At 48.6% G+C, this 25,825-nt stretch overlaps 2 pseudogenes; both read right to left on the reverse strand.

The window, feature by feature from the left end:
* Nucleotides 1–22,067: 22,067 nt before the first annotated feature.
* Nucleotides 22,068–23,703, reverse strand: LOC143672642 (golgin subfamily A member 2 pseudogene; annotated as a pseudogene).
* Nucleotides 23,704–23,745: 42 nt separating this feature from the next.
* LOC143672494 (golgin subfamily A member 2 pseudogene) lies at nucleotides 23,746–24,759 on the reverse strand (annotated as a pseudogene).
* Nucleotides 24,760–25,825: the final 1,066 nt, after the last annotated feature.

Consider the following 25,825-nt stretch of genomic DNA (forward strand, 5'->3'; position numbering starts at 1 on the left):
GGGTCAGTCCTCCCAGACCACCTACATCCCCTTAGATATGTTTTGTATGTCAGCCTCTTTGCTTTTTGTGATTAATAATTGTGCAGAACTAGAGTGTGTTTAGAAAAATCTTGATGTGTAGAGTGGGTCAGTGCCCACAGGCTGCTGGTGCCTGCTTGGCAGACGTGAGTGAGCCAGAGGCGTCTGTCTTTCCAAGGAGGTGTGCAGAGGTCTTGACTATTCCAGATATGCTCTCACCATCAAAACTTGCTGTTCATAAATTCTGACATTTATTCATCGTTTGTCTAGCAAATCTTTCCTGCCACCTTGCTGTCGGGTCACTGGCCTTGCCCATCCTCACAGAGTAATGAGGGGTCCCATGGTATGCTCCAGGGACTGCGGTCCTGGGGGTCATGCCTGGCAGGGCATCAAGGTTTGGGTCTTCACGGCACCCCACGTCCCTTGCCCCGGGTGTTCTGTCCAATGCCAGGCACCCAGTAGTGTCCTGGAGATCACAGACAAGCACCACCCTGGAAACTGGATGCCTCGGGAAACTAGATGCATGGTTGTGGCCAGAGAAGGTTGTCCCATGCCCCCCAGGAGGCCCTTCCCCACAGAATCAGCATGGGTCACTCTTATGATGCACATGGACAGGTGTGCCTCCTTCCATGTAGCCCTGTGATGGCAGGGCACAGGTCAGATTTGGCACCTTGTGGGCTGTAATTAAAATGTATAGAAATTAAACATAATGCTCCTGCTCTGCCTGAGAGGATGCAGCACCCCTGGATGGGTGTCCAGCTGGGCTCTGGGTGCTGCCTGCTGCTGCACTCCCATGGGTATCCTTTATGCCTTGAGTGCTGGCAACTGGCAACTGGTAGCTGGGGTACTCAGCTGTGCTCAGGTGACAGGGAGTGACAGTGGTGCCAGGCTTGCTGTCTCTCCCTGGCCCATCCTCTGCTCATCTGCTGCCTGGTCCTTCCTGACAGTTCCTGTTCTGGATGTGATTTGAGGAGCTGGTGGCTGCCTTTTCAAACCAGTTGCCAGGTGCTGACATGTACATACTAAGTGCAGGCCATGTCTGTCATACAGGCCCCATACATCAGGGCTGGATCCTAGGAAGAAATGGGCAGCTGGGATGTGGCAGGGAGGACAGCACTCCAGGATAGGAGGTTAGTAGGGACAGGGGAGGGTGGTGTCCTGGGGGAGGGGTCAACAGGGACAGGGTAGTGGTGCCCCGGGGGAGGGTGTCAGCAGGGGTGGGAGAGGGTGTCAGCAGGGGCAGGGTAGTCCTGAGGGAGAGGAGAAACAGGCATAGAGGAAGGGCAGCAGGGAAGGAGGGAGATTACCCAGATTCTGAAGGTTCATTTTAAATTGGGGCCTGGTGGGTGGCCTTCTGTCCAGATTTCAGCCAGGCCACACTTGGCTGGGGCATCCTCCTCCCCAACTACAGCCTCTCTGCAGTGGGCAGGGCCCCCTCTCCTGTCTGAGTTCCTGCCCCAGACCATTTTGTCCTGAAGCCTGCAGGTCAGGGGTGCTGGAGGTTCGGTCCTTGGGACATGTTCGCCACACAACATACTTGTTTGCTTGGTTTTTAAGAATATTTGGTTAGAAAACAAGAGTTTTTATCTTGTCTTTTGTTTTTTAATTACCTGTTTTATTAACACACTGCTCTAATTGGTTTATTTCTCTGCAGGCCTGTGACACTAAACACAAATAAATCATTGTATTATATATTTAATTATAATGACAATTTTGAATTGTAGATTTAAAGGATTTTTCTTCCAGGCAGTTCAGTTCCCTTATTTAATTATAATGACAATTTTGAATTGTAGATTTAAAGGATTTTTCTTCCAGGCAGTTCAGTTCCCTTTATAAACATTAACCAGTGTTTCCAGCTGCTGGCTTTGTGTAAAAATAATGATTCCATTTTATCAAATTTATCAAAATGGAATGCTAAAGGTTTCTGAATTTTTTTCCCTCATCTTTCTTGGGACTTGTTCCAGAAACTGGAGGTTTTGATCTACTCCTCATTGAGCATCTGCTTGATGTTCACTAATCTTAATGCCTTTTTCTCTATCTTTTAGCAGTTCATCATTGATTTTGAATTGCTCCCTCTCTGCCTTAGGGTGCCCTAGGTCTGTGGGTGGTGGGCATGGAGTGGATCCTGGGGCCGTGCTGAGCAGCTGTCCTGGGGATGCCGGCCTCTGCCTGCACTGAGCTTCAGAACCTGAGGCTGTGCCTTAGAAGCCACACGTGCTGAGAGGATCTGTTCCTCCCACCAGCCTGGGGCTGGGCAGGCTGGCCAGGGGGACTTTGCAGTGTCCTGGTGAAGGCCATCGAGGAGGCCCAGGCCAAAGAAAAAGTGTGGATGGCACAGGATGCAGCCAGGTGCCTGGACAACATGCTCCGAGGAGGAGCCAGGGCTCTCTTTTACAACATTCCATGGAGTCCTCCGTGATGGGACAGGCCAGGCTGGCCTCAGGTGCCCCAGGCACATGTTGCCTGCATGCCGTCACTGCTCTGTTATCCCATGTTCATCTTTTCAGGGCTGGGGCACAGAACAGCCTCAACATGAGATGGAAGGACCTTTATTGCCTGTTGTTTTTCTAGATGAGCAGTTGACAATGTGAGACAAAGAGGGGGCAGGCCTCCTGGGTGCTGACATAACCAGACCCTCATAATGGCGCTTTCCATGGACTGTGCATCCTCGCCCCTCAGGCTCAGGAACAGCTGACCTTTCTCCCTCAGGCCTGCTTGTGCTGATGCAGGCTGTTTCAGACCCAGAGTCGGGACCCTTCTCGGCAGCCACAAGTAGGTTTCCCTTCTCCAGGGCCTGAGGCACGCCAGAAAGGGCTCTGAGGGACAGCAGGTCCAAGTCCATGAGAGGAGTGGCCTGTGGATGGCTAGACTGAGGACAGCTCATTCCAGCCTCCCTCCTGCAAGCCTTGGGTGATATCCAGTGGAAACCCAGAAAGGGCCCCATTCCATCTCTTGGTTCTTCTGGTTAGTGTCTGTTAATGACCTTCCTTTCCTACATCTGTCCATCCTCCCTACCCTGAAATTAACACAAAATCCTCATGGTGGGTTTGCATCTTTGGAATGATCCTGGTTGGGTAAAGGTGTTGGATCTGACTCTGCTTTGGTGCTTGCATGTGCAGCTGGGGCCAGACTCACTGTGTCCCTTTGTGAAGACCCCATGTGGCTTCTGCCCTCACCCAAGCCTCAATGAGGCACCTTCCCTTGAGTTGGTGCTACAGAGAATGTGCTGGTCGTCGGGTCTGGGAGTCACTAGTCATGCTGGAACTTCATTTCACTAGCTAGGTGCCAGCTGCAGCATCACTTTGCAGAAATGTAAGGACACACATTGCTGGGTCGTGACCCCAGCTGGTCTGTGCAAACCAACCTCCATCCTGCCTTTTCTCTTGCCACTGCCGCACCCCCTTCTCCCATGCCCCCCACTTGCTCCACCTGGGGGTGGCCTGGGGCCTCAGAGTGAACTTGCCTGATGCAGCACCTGCATGGGCACTTCCATGTGATGGGGAAGGATGCTAAAGGCCAGGCCACAGGAGCACAGGGACCCTTGCCATTCCACGCCACCATGCCAGTTCCATCCAAAACAGCATGGCAGATGGCAGATGGCAGATGGCAGGGCTGGACTGTGCTGGCCGTTCTCAGCTCCAGCATCTCTGCAGCCATCTCCTCGGGTGTCCATGTCTTGTCCCACACCTGTGGGGAGCTCATGAATCATGGCTGCAGGAGGCCACCACTGCCACACACATTTCATGATCAGCACAGACTCCTGGTGCCCACCCCTGCACTGGGGTTGATGGAGGGTCCACTGGGATACCATCTGCAGGGAGTTGTCCAACAGACCCACACCAGAGCCCTGTTTCAGAGCTGCCAGAATGGAGGCTTGCCATTGGCACCTCCAGTCTGCTGTCTGAATGTGTCTGCAGGGACATCTGTGGATGGTGGTTAACAGGGATGATGCCCACTCGGGCCTGTGCTCCCAAAACTCAGATCAAGTCTGAGTGCTGGAGGTCCATGGGGCAGAGTTTGTTGTTTGGATTTTCTATGCCCTGTGGTGACAGCATCTCAGTGCACTGCTGTGTTCTCTGATGGACCAGTGGGATTCGGCATTACTGAGGCATGCTTCTTAGTTCCTGGAGGCAGTTCTGGGCAGCACAACCAATGAGTCCAGCATAACTGAACAAATCCAGCACAGGAACAGCCGTTTCAGCTAATACTTCTACAGTAAGATCATTATGTTGATTTGATAGTATGCAATATGGAACATAGATTTATATCTATAGTAATTATTGCTGGAGAAGTATTCACAGCACACATCATCTTTGTTTTCTAGAGTGAATTTTATTTTCTAGAGTCCTTTGAAAAAATTTAATTTGAAAGGAAATTTTCCAATAACTGGTGTTAAGGAAAACTCTTGAAAAGGACTCAGGCCTTTCTTTATAACGTATCTTTTCAAAATCCGTTCCAGTCATCTCTTTAATCATTGCTGCATGAGAAATGCTATGTGGAGCTTTAAGTTGTACACATTTTTATTTTTAGACACTTTTATGGCTAGAGTTTAATCAAACGTTATAGTATTCTAAGATCAGCAGAGGTGAGTTTCTACCTAGTGGGCCTGCGTCAGTGTTTCAGAAAAACCATCTTGCATTTTCTGAAGCTCAGGTCCCAGCATTTACTGCATGAACATCAGGTTTCTTTGATATTGTAGCAGTGTCCTGGGGAGGAGGGCAGAGCCAGGAAACCTCAGGATTTCAGACCTAAGTCTGGAATGTAACAGTGTCCACCTCTGCACAGTTCCCTTTGGCAAGATGCAGTCTCTGTTGGGCTGACACAGTGCCAACCACCTCCATGTGGTCCCTCTCCCAGCACAGTGCCAGAACTCCACATCCACTCCTAGAGGCTTTATACCCAGAATGAGAGTCAGTGACTAGGTTCTTGTGTGCTCATTTTAACTAGCTGATGCGATTAAACTAGGGCCTGTTAGCCACATGAGCAGCCCCAGTTTCAAGACTAAGTGACACTGAGAGCATGTGTGCTAAGGGGAAGCCATCTTACACAGGCCAGAGCAGAGCAGGGTGAATGCCGGCCAGGCTAGAAGATGGGTGCGAGGCCCTGGGCTGTGGCTGTGGTTAGATGATGCACTGAACACTGCACTGCAGGTCATTCGTGTGGAGAGGCCAGGCAGTTTTCAGGAGGGCAGGGAGATGGTTGACACGGGCTTCCCGGTCACCCACCTTGTTCTGCAAGCAGCCAAGATCTGCCTGGAAGCTGGGGGCACAGGCAGGGTGCAGGGGCCCATCCTGTATGCTTGCACTGGGGACCTTGGGCAGCCTTCATCTCAGTGGCTCTGGCTGTCAGAGACCTGTGCCTTTCGCTCTCTGGGGATCCCCTGGGTGGATCCTCTCCCTTCAGTCTAGCATGTGCATGGTGAGAGCCCCCCACATCCCTTGCAGGTTTCCTGACATGGATTTGTACTCATTTTTCCCCTCCTTTGCAGGAGACCTTGCTGATAGTGGCACAGAATTCTATAAATGAGCAAAGCCAGCAGCCATGATGGACTCAGCCAATGGACAAAGCCATTTTGTAAGTAACCATGAGATCCTCAGCTTCTGAGTTGGGTTTGAGCTGTGCATGGGGGTGCATGGACAGGAGGGTACTGGGACTTCCCAGTGCCACATGGATCCTCTGCTGAGATTTATGTCTGATGGGCCTGCCGCTTCCAGGTGCTTTCATTCTGAACCACTGTGTATGGCAATTTTCAGGCCCATTTCTTTTGCAGGCTTTTCCTTTGAGTTCAGGAATTGGGCCCTGCACACATCTGCTCTTGGCCCCCATGTGGCATGGCCAGGCCTGGGCCCCACTGCCCTCTGTCCATCCCCTCAGGGTTTGTGATTTCTCACTATTGGGGGCCTCCTTGTTCTGCATTGTGAAGTTGTCTGAGGGTGGAGGCTCAGAGCAGGGTCACATTTAGAGGGACAGGCATAAAAAATTGGTGAATGCACCTGCAGAGCCACCCACCAGCCCTGCACCCCCAAGGTCGGGTTTGCACATGGCAGTGAGGCTCATGCCACAACTGGGACTGGCACCGCACTACAGGGTTCCCTGCCCATGCTTTGGCCACCTTCACTTATTCCTTCAGTGTGTCAGTCCGATGCTCCCAGTTCCGGGTGGAAGTTTGCTTAAGATCCAAGCACTTTCCTTACAATGGTATCTGTTCCTCTTTGTCAGCCTGAGAAGGAAACTTCTGCATGTTTAAACTCAGTTGTTTAATTCATGCCATGTCTGTGGTGGCCCTAGAGGTGACAGTTCTGCCTGCTTGCTCTGAGCACCAGGCCTCTCCCTGGTCTGGGCATGGGGTGTGCATGGCTTCCTTCCCCCCAGGGCTGGGCTGAAGTCTCTGACTGTGCTTAAGTCCCAGGAACGTCCAGACCAAGCCATGACCACTGGCCTCATGTCAGAGCTGCCACCTCTCCATTTTCTAGCATGTGGATGTCCTAAAATAGACACTTCTTAATTGTGAGTGGAGCCCAGGAAGCCATTCCAGCCACATGGCACCTCATAGCAGCAGCTGATGGGTCCAGTTCCTGGGCATGGCTGCCCACACCACCCTCCTGCCTTCACGGTCAACTCTGGGGCTCCATTCAGTCGCACTGACCAAGGACCATTATGGCTCCTGGAGCTCTTCCTGACCCCAAGGCCAGGCACTACTTGGGTTTCTTCATTTGAAGATTCTTTGACTTTAAACTTATGTGAGCCAGTGGCGGCATCCCTCTTCTGTTTGGAGCAATGGCCATGTCCAGTGTGGGGAGAGGCACCTGTCAGGAAAGGTGCATCCTGTGCCCTGAGACCCCCCAGCAAATGCTGACTGTGGGCTCTGTATGCTGGGCTGTGACCTGCCCTCAATTGGGAGATCCTGTGTCAACGGAGATGGGTGCACTGGGTCACTTGCTTTTCAAATGTCTCGAGTTTATAAAAAGAATCACTTCTCTTAGCAGTTCCATAAGAAGGTGCTCGCACGTTTCCCTTGACAGCTGTTCACACAGTGTGTACGTGTGGGGGCCATATGGGTTTTGTCTTTCAGTTTGATTTATTTTAACTACTAAAACTTGGGCTTTTGCTCCCCAAATTGGAGGGAGGCAGGTGGTGAGAAGACCCTGCTCTTGAAGAGATAAAGGCATTCTCAGCCCCAGGTTCGCTTGTCTGGAAAGCTCTGTGGATGTCAGAAGCTTGGGCCATCAATCGACTATTCTGATCTGCTCACCCAAAAGTGTGTGTGAGCTCCTCTTCCTTTTTGTGGGGCCCAGAGACAATGGGATTCTTGCTTCTGAACCCGCCATTGCTCCACAAATGATGAGGCATCTGGGGGACCCAACAGAGGTCTCGGGGTGCTTGGGCCCTGGACCCAAAGCCAGTGTATATGCTTCCTCATTGTTGCTGCTCCTGGATATGGGTGTACGGAGGCAGGGCTTGGACTGGGCCTGCTTCTTGAGGGCCATGGGCAAGCAGGACCCCTGGACCTGGAGTCCCTGGCATCCTGTGGGTGCACCACAAGATGCTGCAGTTGCTGAGTGGCACTGTCCTGTGACATCCAGGACTGACCCCCTCACCCCCCCTCCCCCCTCCTGGACTGCTCCTGGTCTATGACCCTGGACAAACCTGGATGGGACTTCCCATCGCATCCATGGCATCATTCAACCTTGTCTGTGGCAACACAATGAGCCACAGAGTGTAGGATGTAGGCATGGGTGTCCACAGCCCTTTTCCTGCCCACCAGTCACCTCCTTGCCGCACCCAGCACTCCCACACCCATGCTGAGGTGCCCTTTACCACGCTCCAGGGTTGCTCTCTTCAGCCAGGTCCAGGAGGGCAGGGCCAGTGGCTTCTCAGCTGGGTATGGCCGTCCTGGGTCTCTGACTCCCTGCCCACAGTGAGGGCCTCCCTGCACACCTCCAGGACTTCTGTTCCAAGTAGTTACTGCCAGAGATGAGCAGACATGCAGCTTTGAAAGCTACTGGTGGCTGTGGACCGAGAGGCTGTGTTTTCAGTGGAGGGTGCAGCAAAGCTTTCATTTACTGCATAGATCTTTAGCAGGTGAAAGGAGAAAACTTTACAGAGGTGCATGCCCTCCCCATGCTGAAGGCTGCATTCCTGGTTTTGTCATTCTTAGCAGTAAACCCTCTGCCTCTGTGCCTTTCCCTTGACATGCTTCTCACACAAGGCACACATTCCCCACAGAGCTGTGTTGTGTCTGAGCACCAGACTCACCCACCCCCGGGCAGAGAGGAGAAGCTCACTTAGGCCCTTGGTTGACCCCATCCAGTGGCCCCAGAAGCCAAGCACCCAGGGTGCTGCTTCTAAAAGCTAAAGAGGAATGGCCCTAGGAGATGGAAGGGCTATGCTTCCGGGCAAAGCACCCCACAGCAAATGCCACGCCTGCCATAGGGGTGGGAACAGCCAGATATGCAAACCATAGCCCAGCCAAGTGGTGGTTGCAAGGAGCTGACCCACCATCCCTGTGCTGCTGACTACCGAGTGTCCTGCCCCTGCCTGGGTGTACATTGGGTGGCATGCCTGCCCTCTGGCTCAGTGAGAATTGGGCAGCATGGCAGGACAAATATCAGAGGGCACAGGCCTGGGGTCTGAAAGTCTCACCCACTTCTCATGGCCCGCTGTCTGGTTAGAACATCTATTTGTCCAGCCAAGCAGGTTTGCTCATCTGTTGGTGTCCTCAGCTTGAGGTTGGGTGATCTCTTTGTCCTTTGCACTCAGGATCTACCGTTAGTGCCCCTGTGTCCCTGTTTAGACCTCAAACAGTCAAAGGTCTCAAAAAAGAGACCTAATTTTGACCTCACTCAAAATTCCACACACATAGTGGAGAGCCAGCCGCCTCCCATATGCTGCCTTCTCAGGGGTCTGTTCTAGTGAGGCATCCCCACCATCCTGGGAGAAATTGTGGAGGTTAAAATGGGCAGGGTCAATCCAGGTGAAAGGAGGATGCCAGTGTGGGGCAGGGTCTCCTTCCAGGCAATGCAGGGGTGTGCCCAGATGTGCTGCCCAAGACCCAGTGGGGGTGACCTGTCCTCAGAGACTTGGGGACCCATTGCTCCTCACTGTCCAGATGACAAGACATTGGGAGCTATGATGCAGGAAGCAAATTCTCCAGGGTTTGTATGGGTGCTCTCTGGGGTTACTGGACAAGTGAAAGCTCCCCTTTTCAGCTGTGCAGGTCTGGCCCACTGAGGATGGTTAGCCAAGGTCTTTCCAGCAAGCAGAAGAGGTGGCACCACGCTTCTTACAAAAGCCACTTCTCATTCAGAGGTCCCTTAGCACAAAAAGACAGGACCTGCAAGACCGACCAGCCTTGTGTCCTTTGTGTCCTTGACCCCAACTCTCCACCTCTGCTTTTTTCACGATGAGTCTACTCAGTTTTTATTAAGGCCTCTCGTGAAGTGATGCCTTCATAAGAGTGGAAATTTCCTGTGAACTGTCTCATCTTGGGGGCAGCCCTGTTCTCCTCTTGGCATATACCTACAAACCCCTTTTCCAGGGCAGGGCTTGGGTTCTGCACATTGTGACACATGGTGATTTTTATCTGGGAGCAGCCATAGGGACTCTCCCATTTCGTCTGGTGCTTCTTTAAGAGAATGGCACCGAGTGCTTTCCACACCATGTGCAGAGAACAAGGTCCACAGAGCAACACTGCTATGTTCTGTAAAAGCAGAACAAAATGCTCCCCTACCCATTTGTTCTTTTTAGTAGTCAACATGAAATGTGGTTCTGGAATTGAATTTTATAACTGTGTGACTGGAGTAACACATAGGGGTTTTGGTTTTGTGTTCGCTTTGATGTCATTTAGTAGTTGTAGTTAAACATCTTGCTTTCTGTCATGAGAATTTATTTGTGATCCTATCTCCCCTTTCTGGAAACATTTTCACTTCCTGTGTGACCAACTTTGCATGAGATGACATGCCCACCCCCACCCCCAAGGGCCAAGTCCCCTTCCAGTGTGCATCCACACATGTTCTCGGCCTTGCTCTGAAACTGCTTCTACACTACCTGCTTTCTCATCGAATCTGTCTCTTCCTGTCTCCTTCCCCAGCCTGTTTTTTAACCCTGCCCCCAAACCTGTGCAGTTCTTTGCTACTTCCTGGTCTTTGGAAACACTGATTTCTTGGCAGTGACTTTTTTACTGGGAAATAATCGTTAGTCATGTGGTAAGCAGTGCCTGGGGGAGAGGAACCAAGCCAACATAGGGGTTGGCTGGATGGATGTCATTTCTCCCTGACCTTTGTTAGTAAGGTCTACTTTACAACAAGGCCATGAATGGGAGATGACTTTCTTTGGAAATCTTCTCCTATAAGGGCTATTCATGATTTGGCCCCAGAAGAGAGGTAGGGAAGAAAAGGTCTTTCAGAAGAAAAGCCTGAAGTGGCTGGCTGCTCCCAAGACAAGAGGTGCAGGGGTCACCTCTGTGATGGGCCTCTCCTTTCTGTTGGGACTGGAGGGACCTGACCTTGGCCCTGGTCTTGAGGGGCTGTGGAGACCCACCTGTGGAGTGATTTCAGGGCAGTTTCTGCTTCCATGGGACATTGGAAGTAGAAAACCATCCTTGGTTGGCACACCCCTCCCAGCCATGCCTGTTTCAATTTTAACAGCAGCCGAAAACACACTTGCAGCCACATTCTGTTCTTTTACCATCATGGTAAGGGTCCCATTTCTGAGAGGGAATAATTCATAGCATCATCTAATTGGAATACTCATTACATGACTCTTAAGGTACTCTCCTACCTGCTTTACCTATATCCCATTTAGAAATCAAAAACAGTTTGGTGGAGTATATGGTAGTGTTGTCTTGCTGATTTGACAGAAGGCAAAACTGAGATGTACAGAGGTTATGTGACTTGGCTGAAGTCTGTGTTCATTTTTAAATTGTTATTTACCCCTAAATACCCATATTCTCTTAAAGATTGATCCATTCTTGTGGGGGCAGCCATGTTCTTTAATCTTGATTCAGTATTGTAGGGTGGGATCTTTTGATTAGGTTGTTTCCATGGAGATGTGACACACCCAATTGTGGGTGTGGCCTTCTTTGGAGATATGACCCTACCCATTCAAGGTGGGTCTTGACTAGTTTACCTGGAATTCTTTAGGGAGAAACATGCTGTAAGAAGCAGATGCAGATATTTGGAGAGCCAACATGGACCCAGACGTTTGGAGATGCACAGCCCAGTTTTCATCACCACATGCCTTCCCATGAGATGATGAGCAGGCCAGAACCAGAAGGATCCCCAGGGGCTGAGAGCATCATTTGAAACCAGAAGCCAGGAGAGGATGCAGCCATTTTTGAGTCAAGGTATAATCCTCTGAGTGCCTTAGTTTGGACATTTTTATGGTCATAGAACTGTAAACTTGTAACTTAATAAATCCAATTTATAAAAGTCATTTCTGCCATGTTGCATTCTGGCAGCATTGGCAAACAGAAACAAAGTTTTCTAGCCAGGAGGAGGCAGGTGAGGGACTTGAACTTGGTGCCCTCACCCCAGAACCTGCTTTCATCACCACTCAGCCCCGACCATGCTGAGAAAGGGGCCAGAGAAGTAGGTGTGAACCAGGGTGGTAGTAGTGGAGGGAATGTTCATTTGGGGATGTGTTGATTTAGGGATGGCTTTGATTGGATAGTCAGTAAATTTGTGAGTTTTAAAGCTTAGAAGACAGGTTTTTGCTAGAAGCTGAGATTTGGGATTAACCAAATATGGGGAATGGTATAGGACTGTATTTTATTGAGTAGATCTAATTTAACATTGCGTTTTGTATTTATTATTGCATTTAGACCTTCCTGGAGGGAAGGTTAGAGATAAAGACTCCATTTTGTAAATGAGGCTTTTCTGACATTGTGTGCTTGCCCAAGGCACTAGCTAGAAACTAGTGGAGCTAAAGGTATATTTAATGAACTACAGATAGGACAGAAAAAATATTTAAAATGAAGCATGGAGAGACAAAAGGAGTGATGTTTTCATGTCCTCATTGCCAATGAACAGACCATGTGATGAGCTGCTTGATACAAATGCTTATTGGCTTGTAGTTTTGATGCCAGGAGAAGTCCAAATGAAGACATTACTAAGGTGATGCTTTCTCAAAGAAGACTGTGGTGCTCAGGGCTGGCTGCTGTGGTTCAGGATCCTGGGCTCCTCTGTCACCTGGTGTAGTAGTCAGGGTTCTCTAGAGAAGCAAAACCAACAGGAGATAGCTACAAATTTAGGATTTATAGAAGTATCTCACACACCCATGGGAATACTAGAGCCCTAAAACTATAGGGCAGGCTGCAGGCTCCAACTCTGAGGAAGGGTCTTGATGAAGTGCACAGTAGGGACTTGTTGGCTGAAGAAGTGAAAATTCTACTACTCCTTAAAAGTCCACAACTGATAGGATCACATCTAACTGATAGAATTTTCTCCTTTGTGGGAGACATGCTCTTAGTTGATCATATCTGTAATCAGCCACAGCTGCAGTCAACTGACTGATGCCTTAATAATCCACCCTTCTCATTTATGAGTCAGCCTTGAAATGACCTTGCAGTAACGATTAGGCCAGTGCTTGCCTGACCTAATCCCTAAGCGCCATCACCTGGCCAAGTTGACATGAGAACCTGCCATTACACCTGGTAATGCACGTGGTGGTTTTTCCTTTCTCTTCTGAGTTCTTTTGAGTTCCAGCTTCTGGCTGTTCTCTAGGGCTTACCCTTCCTGTGACCTTCCCTATGTGGCCCCTGGTAATAGGATTAAGACAGTCCTGGGCCACACTTATCTGAAGTGACCTCATCCTATTTAAAAGAAATAGACTTAGTTCAAAACCATATTTCTCTGGGGTATATAGCCCCAAACAACTGTGAGTAGGGAAGGAGATGAGTAAGAGATATAAAAGGTACGTGGTCTAATATATGTGTACTTAGAGTCTGGAAAGGACAGCACAGAGAGTGGAATGAAAGTCATTTTTGTGGATTAAACAAGTGACAAACTTCCAAAGTGAAGAAGGACCTCGATGTACAAGTTCAAGAAGCCCAAAAAACACCAGCAGATAAATTGTGCACTGATGTTCCTAGTGGCACTGTTCATAATTGCCAAAAGAGAGAAACACTCAAGTGCCCATCAACAGGAGAGTGGATAAATAACATGTGTCATATGCATATGAGGGTCTATTATTGCAGTTCTGGAGTAAAGGACAACATGGATGAACCTAGAACATGTAAAGTTGAGTGAAATAAGTTGGACACAAAAGGATAGATACAGTATGATTTCACTATTATGGCTCTGGTAAAGAGAGCAAACTTCAAATCATACGACCTAGGAAGTAAATCTGAACTTCCATTTAGCAATGAACTACACATTGCATCTCTGTAGCTAGAGAATGCAATTGACTTCTGAAGCAACGGCTTCTATGTTTCACATTTATAACATTGCCTGTTCATAATAAAGATTTTATTTACAAAATTAAAAAAATAATCCAGTCCTAGATATAGAGTAAATCTGCAGAGAACCTTAGACAGAGGAAATCTGAAAAGCTTCCAGGGGAAGAAGAGTAGTACAAAATGAACAATAAAACTGGCATCAGTGTGGGCCATGGTGGCTCAGCAGGTAACAGTGCTTGTCTTCCATGCCCAAGGACCTGGGTTTGATTCCCGGTGCCTGCCCATGTAAAAAAAAAAAAAACTGGCAGTTCACTCTTCAGCAGAAAACAGCAGACACCAAAGGACAGCAGACACTTCCTTGTCCAAACAAGATGCAGTCTATATAGAATTCTATATCCAACAAAAGATTTCAAGAATTTGTTTTATATAATGGTACTATAGCTGCCTATGGTTATTTTTTATCTTCTTTTATAAAATGTAGCATATATATGCAAAGCAAATAAAGAAAAATCAATAATTTCAAGCCACACTTCAACAAGCAGATATAGGACTGGTCCTAGAATTTGTCATGAGGGCCACCATACCCTCATCTCAGCTTTTTCCTTCTATCTGCTCCAAAACACTGGTGGCTTTATCAGAGCCATAATGAGAAAATCATATGGTATCTGTCCTTTTGTTTCAGACTTCTTTCACTTGACATTATGTCCTCAAGTTTCATCCACATTGTCATATGTTTTTCTGTTCTTGTCTTTAATTTTTGCATGGGCAGGCACTGGGAATCCAACCCGGGTCTCCGGCATGGCTGGTGAGGACTCTGCTACTGAGTCACCATGGCCCACCTGTCATATGCCTTGGGACAGCATTTTATCTAAGTGCTTCATAATACTTCACCAAATGTACATACCACATTTGATTTATCCACTTTTCTTTTGAAGTGCAGCTTAGCTGGGTAAAGAATTCTTGGCTGGAAAGTCTTTCTCTTTCAGGATCATAAATATATTATACCACTGCCTTCTCACCTCCATGGTGTCTCTGGAGTAGTCTGAACTCAGTCTTCTCTGTCTTCCCTTGTATGGGATAAGTCACTTTTCTCTTGCTGCTTTCAGGACTTTCTGCCTTTCTTCAGCATTTGACAGTCTAACTAGTATATGTCTTGGAGTAGGCTTATTTGGATTTATCCTATTTGTGGTTCATTGGGCTTATTTTCTTTGCATATTTATGTGCTCTATAAGGACTGGAGTGCTTTCCCCAATTATCTCCTCAACTAATCTTCTAGCCCTTTACTCAGCTCTTCTCTTTCTGGGACACCAGTGATTCTCATATTTATGTGCTTTGTGTTATTCATTTCCTTGTGATCCAGTTCCAAGTTTCCCATCTTTTTGGCCACTTGTTCTTTTGTGCATTTGAGTTCAATGGTTCTTTCTTCAAGCTTCCTTTTTCTTCTGCCTCTTCAAGCTGCTGTTGTGTGTCTCTGGGATATTTTTAATTTAGTTGACAGTATCTTTTATCTCTGTGAGATCTGTTGTTTTTCTGTCTATCCTTTCAAATTCTACTTTATGCTCTTCTAGTGTCTTCTTGCTCACCTTTATGTCATTAGCAGGGCTGGGCCTGGCACTCAGTGGGTTGTGATGTGGCTCAGCATGGTTCACTGCCCCATCCCTGCCTCCACATCTGGGCACTCCTAGGCCTATGGGCCTCTGTAGGCAGAGGGGCATGGTAGGCTCTGGGCACCAGCTCAGGGGTCTCTGTGTGCAGGGAGAACAGGTTGACTGGCTTCTGTGTTCTCCATTGGAGCTCCCGGCTGTGGATTCTCCCAAGCTAGCTGTGGGGGCAGGCAGGAGTTCAGTTTGCACTGTGGCTTCTGGTCTCACAGTTCCTGCCCCAGCCTGGGAAGATCTCTGGGTATATCTTCTTAATGGAAAAGTGCTAGGAGGAAGGCTGGCCTTCAAATCCTACCCTACCCTTGGCCTTTGTGTTGGCTTGTTTCTTAAGGCAGAAACTCCTAATAAAGAAATATTCTCACTGCCAGAAAGGGGTGATTATTCGAACTGGAGGGAGTCAGAGCCCCAGGCATCCCCCACCACGCAGTTCCCCCACAATGCTCAGTGTCCAGCAGTGCACGGTCGTGGCTGAAAAGCAGCAGCTGGAACAGGATGAGTAAGGAGGTCGCACCTGAGGATGGCTTCCCTGGCCCTGCAGCTGCTCTGCACCCACTGGATGTCAGCTATTTTTTTCTCACCAGAAATGTAACAGTTATGAAAGCCCATTTTTAATGTTGTATTTATGTATCTTCAAACTGGTTCTCTTGTTTCTGTTAGTAAACTGTTGATGGGTCTATGTCTTTGGGCTTCAGCTCTGACTGACCTGCTGTGGTGACTAGTGCAGGGGTGGCCTTCCATGTGCCAGCCATGTGGCCTTGGGCTTCCCTGAATGGCATTGAGGTCTGGTAGGTGGGGACCTGGTAGGCCCTATGTTGGGTGTGGATTGTTTGCAGTGACCCTAGCACAGGAATTTGACCCTTTCATGACATGGACTGGTGCAGGGTGGCACAGCTGGTGGGGATGCTATCCAGGGCATGTGGGTGCAGACATGTAGACACAGTCCTAGGCACGTGGGCTCTGTCTTGGTCAGGTGGGCATGGGCAGCTGTGTGTGGACATTGGTTCTGCCACCCAGAATGGTATGGCGGACCATCCCTGCCCTCCTCCTGTAACTTACACACTGATGCTGGCTTTCCTGGCAGGGTGGAGGTGCAGGAAGCCAAGACACAGCCCCCTACCCACACCCAGTAAGACACAGCTGTCTGCCCACACCTGGCAGGACATAGCCCTCTGCCTACAACTGGCATTACACAGTCCCCTGCCCACTCCTGGCAGGACACAGTGCCCTGCCCATGCCAGGCAGGACACAGCCCCCTGAATGATCTGTTTCAGGATCTTAAGTATATCACAGCACTGCCTTCCTGCCTCCATGGTGCTAGCTGAGTAGTCTGAACTCAGTCTTATGTGGCTTCCCTTGTATGTAATAGATTGTTTTTATTCTTGCAACTTTCAGAATTTTGTGCTCCTCTTCCATATTTGACAGATTGATTAGTGTGTATCTTGGGGAAGGCTTATTTGGATTTATTCTGTTTGGAGTTCACTGGGCTTCTTTGACATATATATTCATGTCCTTTATAAGGGTTGGGAGGTTTTCCCCCATTCTATTCTCAGCTGTTCTTTCTAGCCCTTTACCCCTCTCTTCTCTTTCTTAAAACTGATGATTCTTATGTTTGAGGGCTTTGTTTTGTCCATCATTCTCCTGTGACCCAATTCAAATTTCTCCATCGTTTTGCCATTTGCTGTTTTGAGTGTTTGAAATCAGTTATCCTGGCCTCTAGACCACTTATTCTTTCTTCTGTCTCGTCAAATCTGGTGCCGTGTGCCTCTACTATGTTTTTTATTTGGTCACCAGAGCCTTTAATCTCCGTGATATCTGCTCTTTTTTATGTATATTTCAAATTACTCTTAATGGTCTTCTACTGTCTTCTTGCTCTCCTTTATGTCATTTGCTCTCCCGCTTAATAAGTAGAGTCATACAAACATCTTTGATCAGTTATTGGAATGTCTGTGTCTCCTCTGGTGTTTTAACCTAGTCGTCAGTTTGGTCTATGTCTGTCTGCCTTGTGGTATTCTTAGTGATCCTCTACTGTTTGCATTGCATGTCAATACCTTGATTTACTTTGGGGCTTGATTTTTTTTCAGTAGTCTATGTTTGCAGGATGGTTGTAGAGCATGGAGCAGGGTACGGAGTGGAACAGTCAGTGTGTTGATTTGTTTCAGAGCAGGTATAGGTACAGTTTGTGGATGTCAAGTGATGTTTCTGAGCTTGGGTGCCAAGCATCCAGGGCAGATGTAGCTGTGTGGGTGTGCACATCTGGGGGATGGTACTCTGGTGTGCAGTGGTCGAGGACATGGGGCCATTTGTGTGCATTGTAGAGCTGTGGCAGCAGGTCTGCATTATGCTTTTGTGGGCTGGGTGTAGGTGTGACCAGGCTGTGCTGTCTCTGCTTTCACAGAGCTGGGGAGCATGACAGAGGGCTGTGTGCTTGCACAGGTTTAGGAGAGCCATAAACTGATGCACAGAGCTCACGGTCCATGGGGTGAGGCTCTGCAACACAATGGGTAGGGAGGTAAGTGTTGCCCTGGTATGAAGGTGATGGGGCTTGTTGGGGAGGGGTTACTGGGAGTGTAGGGAATGGGAGATGGTGATGGGGTTCTCATGCATGGGGTGTGGCATGAGTCATGGGGCCATGGGCTGTTCTGGTGAGGGTAATGCATTCAAACAAAACCCCTGGCTTACTTCTTTCTCCCTGGATCCCATCCATGCACTCCTGTGGGCTCCATGCCACTGTGCCATGCTCCAGATTTCTGCCACTCAGCTCCTCGGTCTCTGCAGCCAGGGCCCTCCGTAAGTGGTGCAAAAGGCTCTCCCATATCAGTGGCACTGTTTTTTTTTTAATGATCATTCCATTCTGCATATATAATCGATAATTCCCAGTATCATCACATAATTGCATACTCATCATCATGATTATTTCTTAGAATATTTGCATCAATTCAGAAAAAGAAATAAAAAGACAACAGAAAAAAATTCATACATATCCTGCACCTTACTGCTCCCTTTCACTGATCATTAGCATTTCAATGTAAATTTACATTAACATTTTTCCCCATATAATTTATTTTTATTCCATGTGTTTTCAGTCGTACTCTGGGATCACCACCTCAGCCACCCTCGTGTCCCTTCTCTAACTTGTCCATGGAGCAGGAGTGAACTTGAGCTACACTATTCATTTATCTTTCTGGAAATCCTGGCTTTGTTTGTTGATACTTTCTGTCACATTTTTTCAAATTCCTTTCTCTCCTCCCTCCTTGCTATCTCCATCTCAACCTTTTCCAGGGATGGGTTTCTTCAGGTGAATTCCTCAGCAGCTCTGATCATATCACATGAGGCTTTGCTATGCTTTACTACAGAAACTGTACTATGGAGAACAGCTTCAAACGTGTGTAAGAGAGTAAGCACCTCCTGCCAACAGCCTGATGCTTTCGTGGGGAAACTTCAGTTCCCAGATGCAGTAGCATGCTTCCTGCCATGTGTCTATTGCTTCAGCATCTAACACGGCCCCATGTCCCCTGGTGTCCATCTCTCAGGTCCCTTGGCATCCATCCCTCATCTCCGTCTGTGTCTGGCATGGCCCCATCATGCCCCTTGGTGCCTGGTATGACCTTGCTGTGTCCTTTGGTGTCTGGCATGGCCCCACCAATCCATGGCATCCAGCACAGTCCCGTCATGTCCCTTTGCTGCCCAGCCTGGTCCTGTTATGGTTTCTTGGTGTTCAGCACCACCCCATCATCTCCCTTGGTGTTCAGCACAGCCCCAGTGTATCACCTCAGCATTTGCCTCGGCCCCGTCATGTCCCTTGACGTCCAACACAGCCCTGTTGCATCCCTGTGTGGGCAGCTTCCTGTCTGGTGGTCTTGTCTCCTCTCTCACCTATCAGTTTGTACCAGCAAAAGTGCTGTTTCCTCACCACAGCCATGAGCTCTACTGTTGTCAACACCTAAACAAATGTAGAGCCAACGTGGTGGCTTCTGCGAGATGCTGTGGCCAAGAGGCGGGGCCATGTTGGATGCGTTTCTGCAGCAGGTAGGAGGCTCTGCTGGTGTCCCAGGAAAGGGAACTCTGTGAGCCCTCCCTGCACTGTCCCTGTAGCCCGGTGATAGCTGTGGGGCCAGAGGTCTCAGCAGAGCTTGCGTGTGCCCCATGCAGCCCCTGAGGGTGTTCTCGGGCATGTGGACACCCTGTGACATCACTCCCGTTGTTGCCCCTGTTGGCCCCTAACGATACTGGCTGAGGCTTGCAGTCCCCTGTCCTGTCCACTGCCCATCACCCCTGGTGATCTCCTAGGGTCCCAAAAACCCAGCTCCTGATGCATGTGTCCTGATGCAGTCCTGGCACAAGAGCTGGTGTTTGGCCAGGACACTCTGTGGGGAGGGGACATGTGTGGGTCCCTCTCCCTTTGCTATCAGTTCTCAGCTCTGGTGTCAACTCCTCAGCAGTGGACAGCATGGCAGCCTTCCTTTGTGGGAAGTGTGGGGGAAGGACATGAGAAAGGACTGCAGCAAGGGAAGGATGAAGTGGGTGAATTCAGTCTCAAGGTCTCTATGTGCCTGCTGTCCCCAAAGCCTCCTGGCCTCCTCTGCCTGGGTTGCTTCATCAGGATGGGACTGAAACATACAGAGGCGGCCTTGATTTCCCCCATGAGTGGGCTCACGTTGCTCCCAGGACTTTTGGGCCTCTGCTGGGCACAGCTGGGCTCCTGGATCTTTTCCAGCTCCTCCTCAGTCTCCCTCTGCCCCACTCTGCCCCACCCTGCCAGACCCCAGAGCCACCCAAGTATTTAGCCCTCGTGCCTCCTAGCAAGCCCCCTTCCTCCTGCTGAGCTTTGAGTTGCCATGGGGCCAGTGCCCTTGAGCCCCTTGATGTCTTAAGACAGTATTTAAGATATTTTTGGTAACATGAGGTAGGTCTGTGTGTGTGTGTAAAGTATTCATGAAATGCTTTATTAAAGAAAGGTGTGTGCCTTTGACTGGAGAAGGTGGAAGGCAAACCATGGGTGAACATAGAGAGTTGAGGAAGTGCGTTGTGGTGGTCAATGCTGACTAGAAGTTGATGAACTTGTCTAAGGGAGCGTGGTTTCATAAATGCCTGGTTTTGAGAGTTGATTCAATAAGAAAAGTTGTAGAAGCTTGTGAAAGGGAATTGTTGGTTGTACTCAATGCTACCCCCAAAACTGATAGGCTTGTTTGCACTATTTTGCAAGAGATTTTTGCATCAACTGCATATTCATAAAAAACTAGAGTTTAGTTTTCCCTATTAAGATAATGCAGATGATTGGTCTGATCTTAGTGGAAGATTATAATAAGCTTTTCTTGACTAGAAGGAAAGTGCTCTGAGTACTCTGACTAGAAGACAAAGGGTCTGTGCAATATCAGAATAAAATTCCTTGCTGAGGTTTAGATTGACCTTATCATCCATAATTTAGAAGACTTTCTGTAGTCACTTCCATTAAATAAGGAACCAGCTATTGTGTCACAGTAGCCTATTTAACATAGTGTTCAAACCTGACAGCTTTTCACATTTTTGCCCTCCCCAAATCAAACCCTAAAGTCTATCTTTAATTGAAAACTGCTGCCAAGTATTTGTTCATTTTAATATTTTTTCACTTGAACACCAGTGTTTATGTCAGCATTGTTCACAATAGCCAAAAAGTGGAGCAGAAACGTCCATCCACAAGTGAATGAATCAACAAAATGAGTACATGCACACAACAGAATGTCATTGGCCATGAGAAACCTGAAGTTATGAGATGTGCTACGACATGGAAAAATCTTGAAATGTCATGTTCAGTGTGACAAGGAAGGCACACAAGGATAAAAATGTTATGATAGTTGTAAGTGTTTACTAGAAATGGTAAATTCACAGAGATAACAGATTCCAGATTACTGGGGGAGGGTGTGATGGCAGGACAAGGAAGGGAGCATATTGGCAAACTTTTTTACAAATTAAGTTCATGAATTCATTACATGTTCACTTAACATTTCTTTGTGGGCAGAACCTATTTATTGAGAATTAACAGTGAAGTAGAAATAAAAATAATCAGTATCACTAGGGTAAAACACACTCTTCCCCCTCTTTCTTCTGTACTGAACCAGGTATCAATAAGTAGAGTTGCTATTCTCACATGGGTGCAGACCCTATTCCCACCTCCTTCCTCTGTGCTTTTCCATATATCAATAAAGAAGTTTCCATAAATCAATGAAGAAGCTTCCCCATATATCAATAAAGCACCAGGCTCCATTAGCCAGCCCCAGCCTCCGCTGTTAAACAGGGTGCTGTCCTGCCTCCAGGATTTACAAAATGTCACACAGTTACAGTCTTTACATTCTGAGGGGGCATCACTGTTGCCACCAGCCCATGCCCTTGCCTAAATAAATGTGTAAATACTGCCCAGAAGAGAAGCTGAAATAAACGGAACCAGTGTGCCCAACAGTGCCTCTAAGAGGGGGCATCTGAGCCCCTGAGGATAAAGAATGAATCCACCCCTCTAAATAGGAGTTGTATGAATCCCTTGTTCTAAGATGACAGATTGGTAGTTCTGGGCATAAGAGTTTATGTGCTGGAGACTTCCATTTATTCCAAAAAGACCAATTATGCTCCTTTTGCAGGGGAAGGAAGTCTACAGCTCATCCCCAGTAATTCTTGAGTTGCACGTCAATACTTCTACCTGGAGATTCAAAGGCCTGATGTCATCAAGCAGGTTTCTATAAGAAAATGTCCTGCTTCCTTTATATATACATTTTTTAGTTATTTTTTTCATTTTTTAAACATTTTTTGTTTTTTTCTTTTAATTTTATTAGAACTAAATATTCTTAGCCCAGAAGTTAAAATATAGTCCTATCCTGGCCAAGGTAGCAAGGGGTGTAAGAAGCTGAAGGGAGGCCCTCAGGGTCCCCACTTTGCTACTCTAGAGATAAAGGGTGGTAGGAAAAGGGGTCATGAAAGGGGGTGGGGAAAGAGTATTAGGGATAAAGTGGGGGCCAGAGACAGGCTTAGATGACCAGAACCTTTGCTTATTCATACTTCTCAGCCTGGTAGAAGAAGGGGATGCAGGGATTATCGCCCAGGCCATGGTGATCCTGGGGGTATTGAGTCTCATGTAGCAGTTGCATTTTCTGCTGGGCAGTGGAAGTCTTGGGAACAGTTTTGCCTTGGAGGGCCTCTCCGTTCACGGATCCTACATCATTTGCCAGGTTCCCCTTGGGAAGGTCCCTGTCCGTTGTTGGCTCCAAGCACTTGGGAGGCTGGGGACGCTGTGTCCTGACCAGCAGGGCTCTGGGCAGCTGCCAGAAACATGCCATGCTGTCCTTTTTGATCACCAACAAGTGTTTTGCTGAGCTTATGCATTTCGAGCAGTTTCACCATCATGTCTTCCTTGTCATTTGCTATGCAGCTAATGTCCTCCTGTACACGGTGATGCTCCTTCTTACTGCTCTCTGATTTTTGTGGAGGGCAATGCACTCACCAATTGTGTCTATCTCTCCAGGTAGCTGCAGGCAGTGATGTTCAAGTTCTTCCACCCAGTCCTTCAAATCTAGTTGATCTTGCATAATTTCAGAAAAGCAGTGTTGCAGCTTCTTCATGGCCCCTGGCAGAGCTTGATTAATGTCCCCTGATACACTTTCCCCACTGGTCCCAGTGGGAGGGGATGCCTCTGGCTCACACTGGGGTGAGGTCTCCTGAGCCAGGTGCTGGCAGTGTTGTTCTTGCTCCTTCAGCTGCCTGCGAAGACATGCCTCCTTTTCTTTAGCACTAGCTAGAGCCAATTTTAAAGGTGCCACCATGGCCTCTCGACTGTCTAGGTATTCAGGGATGCTCAGCTGTGGATGTTTCTCGTCTTCATCTGCTGGCTCACTGTCTATGTCATTTCCTTCCCCAGACAGGGTCATGAGGCCCGACTGGGCCTGCAGTTGTTGATTCTGTTGATTGGCAGCTTCCAGGCACTCCTGAGTCCCCTGCAATTCCTGGCACATCATCTCAGCCATAGCCTGGCTCTGAACTTCCTCATGCTGCAGCTTTTCCACTCGCTGGGTCTGCAGCACTAACTGCTTCTGCAGCATCTCCTTCTTGGTGGCTAGCTGCTGATAGGCAGCCACGAGCTGGACAGGCAACTGTGTACTGGTGCACGTGGCTCAGGTACTGGTCACGCTGCTCTTGCAAAGCCTGAGCCTCTTTGCTGTTGAGTTCCATCATCTCTTTGAGTTCTGCCAGGTGTTCCTGAAGCTCTCCCAGCTTCTTGGCCAGTTCTTTCTTAGCATGCTGTTCTGAAAGTAGGTCAGTGGTCACCTCCATATTTTCATTGCTCAGCTTGATAAGGCCATTCTGTAGTTCTTCCAGCTGCTCCTTGAGCTCATGGTTTTGGGACAGAGCACGGCTGATGGTGACGTGGTCGCTCTCCATGGTCTCCAGAATGTGTTTGCGATCTGCTGCCTGCTCTTCCCAGAGCTCAGCTTCCTGCTCCAGCTGCAGCAGCCTCAACTCCTGCTCCTGATTCAGAAGACTTAGGCCCTCATTGTCCTTCACCTGGGCCTGCAGCTGCCCTGATAGTTTCTCTGGTTTCTTCTGCAGCTTGCTAGCCTCAGCTTGCAGCCACTGTTCCATTTCAGATGGCGTGGCTGGGGGCTTCTGGGGTGGGGCTACCCACTCCTCCAGGGTCTGCCATAACTGCTGGTTGTCGTTAAGATCTCCAGGTTGTAGTGGTGGTGGTTTTGCAAGTTCTCTCATCTGCAGCTTCTTGTGCAGCTCATCCATCCCTTGCTGCCTGGCTGACTTTTCCATGAGCAGAACCCGAAGTTTCTCTTCTAACTCTGAGTTACATTGTTTTAGGGTCTCATTGATTTTGCTCTGTGTGCAGAGGTCTACTTTCAGGTTCTCATGTTCTTCGGTTAGATCTTGGTTGGTCTTGTCCGTCTGCTTCTGCTGAGCAGAGACAGCGCACGGTGTCTGCTCCAGCTCACTTACACATTGCCTTGAAGACTGCAAGTGATTTACAAGATCATCTGCCTCTCCTGCTTTCTGTCTGAGAGCCTGTTGAGTGTGCATAAGGGCTGTGTGTAAATCAGACTTCTCATACACTAGAATCTCAATTGTCTGAGTGTGTTCTTGCAGCTGTTGTCTTAGAGCTCCTTGCTCCTTCGTTAACTTTTGTTCAAACTCTTGTTTGACTATCTTCAGTTGATCCAAAGCATCTTGTTTTTCTTGGTTCAACTCTTATATCTTCTTTGTGAGTTGATTGTGTGTAGGACTGCTGGAATCCAGGCCTAGTGATAGGTCTTGGTATTGGCTCTCTAGATTCTTCATGTCATTTGAGGATGTCTGGTCCTTCCCACTGATGTTGGATGAGGACTCAGGCATGAGCCCGTGAAGGGTTCGTGAAACCTGTTGCAGGCTCTCAGTAGAGGACACAGTATTGTTTTCCTCCGAGGGAAGAGGACTACTTTCGGCATCATAGTTCTCAGGTGATGCCATGCCACTAGTACATGGAGAACTAGCACAGGCGAGATGGGCACTGCCAAGAGGGGTGGTGTCATCGGCAAGTGAAGCAGGAGTGGTGCAGTCTTTGGGTGCATCCTCAGCCGAGTGGCCACCAGATGTTGGTGTTTCAGGCCCAACTTTGGTCGTTTTATTCTTCTTTGCTCTTGGTGGAAAGAGGAGATTGTTTCTCAGCTGAAATTCACGTAACATTTTTCTGGCCCTAGCCAATTTCTGCCATCAGGCTTCTTCCAACATCTCGAACAAGGGAAAGGGTCGCAGGAGCACCATCATCTAATCCAGCAACCACTGTGAACTTGCATCCACTAGCTACTGCAGCAATGTGGAACTGAGCCAGGGAAGGGAGTGGCCAGGGAGGTTATAGGCAGCATGGAATGTGGGCATTGCCCCATTCTCCCAGCCTATTGGGCAGTGAGAAGACTGATGGGGAAATGGGGTGGGGCCAGACCACTGTGGGCAGGGCCCCGAGGATAAGCCCACAATGAAGGCCGCCTGCAGAGTCACCACCACCCACTGTGGGGGGAGGGGTGGGACTGTTGTCCCTGCCCACCTCTGAGGGGTAGGGCCAATAGCTGTCAGCCCCCACCCCCAGGGGCAGGGCACAGTTGCTCCCTCCTCCCACTCCTGGGTGGGCTCCCCTCAGGGTGCTTGCAGTTCCCATCTTGGCAGCTCTTCATTTCCCATGCAGGGTGTCAGTTTCTCCACAACCCTGAGGCCCATCTCCACCTCTCGCCCTGGACCTTCCTCCACCCCAGACCTCTCCGAGACGGGGACCATGTCCTGGGCTCCGCAGGTAGGCGGGGATTGAGAATGGAGAATAAGTGAATTAATTTAATTCATAATGAATTAAATTAATTCATTCATTTTAAAATTAAAATAAAAATCCAGTCCCAGCTATATAGTAAAGCTTCAGAAAACCTTAGAGAGAGGAAATCTGTAAAACTTCCAGGGGAAGGAGTGTAGTGCAAAATGAACAATTAAACTGGCAGCTCACCCTTCAGCAGAAAACAACAGATGCCAAAGGACAGTGGACTCTTCATTGTCCAAACAGGAAGCAGACTATATAGAATTCTGTATCCCATAAAAGTGTCCTTTAAGAATGAAGGTGGAGTCTGGAACAGATGGACCGGCTATGAGACTCCACTGCAGTGAGGTCACCGAGTGGTGTGTGCTTCCCCAGGCCATGGCGGTTGGTGGCCGGCCCCCCTCCCTCAGCTGAGAGACTCGGATCAGCAGTTCCCCAAGCTGCAGCAGATGG

Source organism: Tamandua tetradactyla, chromosome Y (genome assembly GCF_023851605.1).
Source record: "Tamandua tetradactyla isolate mTamTet1 chromosome Y, mTamTet1.pri, whole genome shotgun sequence".
Taxonomy (NCBI): domain Eukaryota; kingdom Metazoa; phylum Chordata; class Mammalia; order Pilosa; family Myrmecophagidae; genus Tamandua; species Tamandua tetradactyla.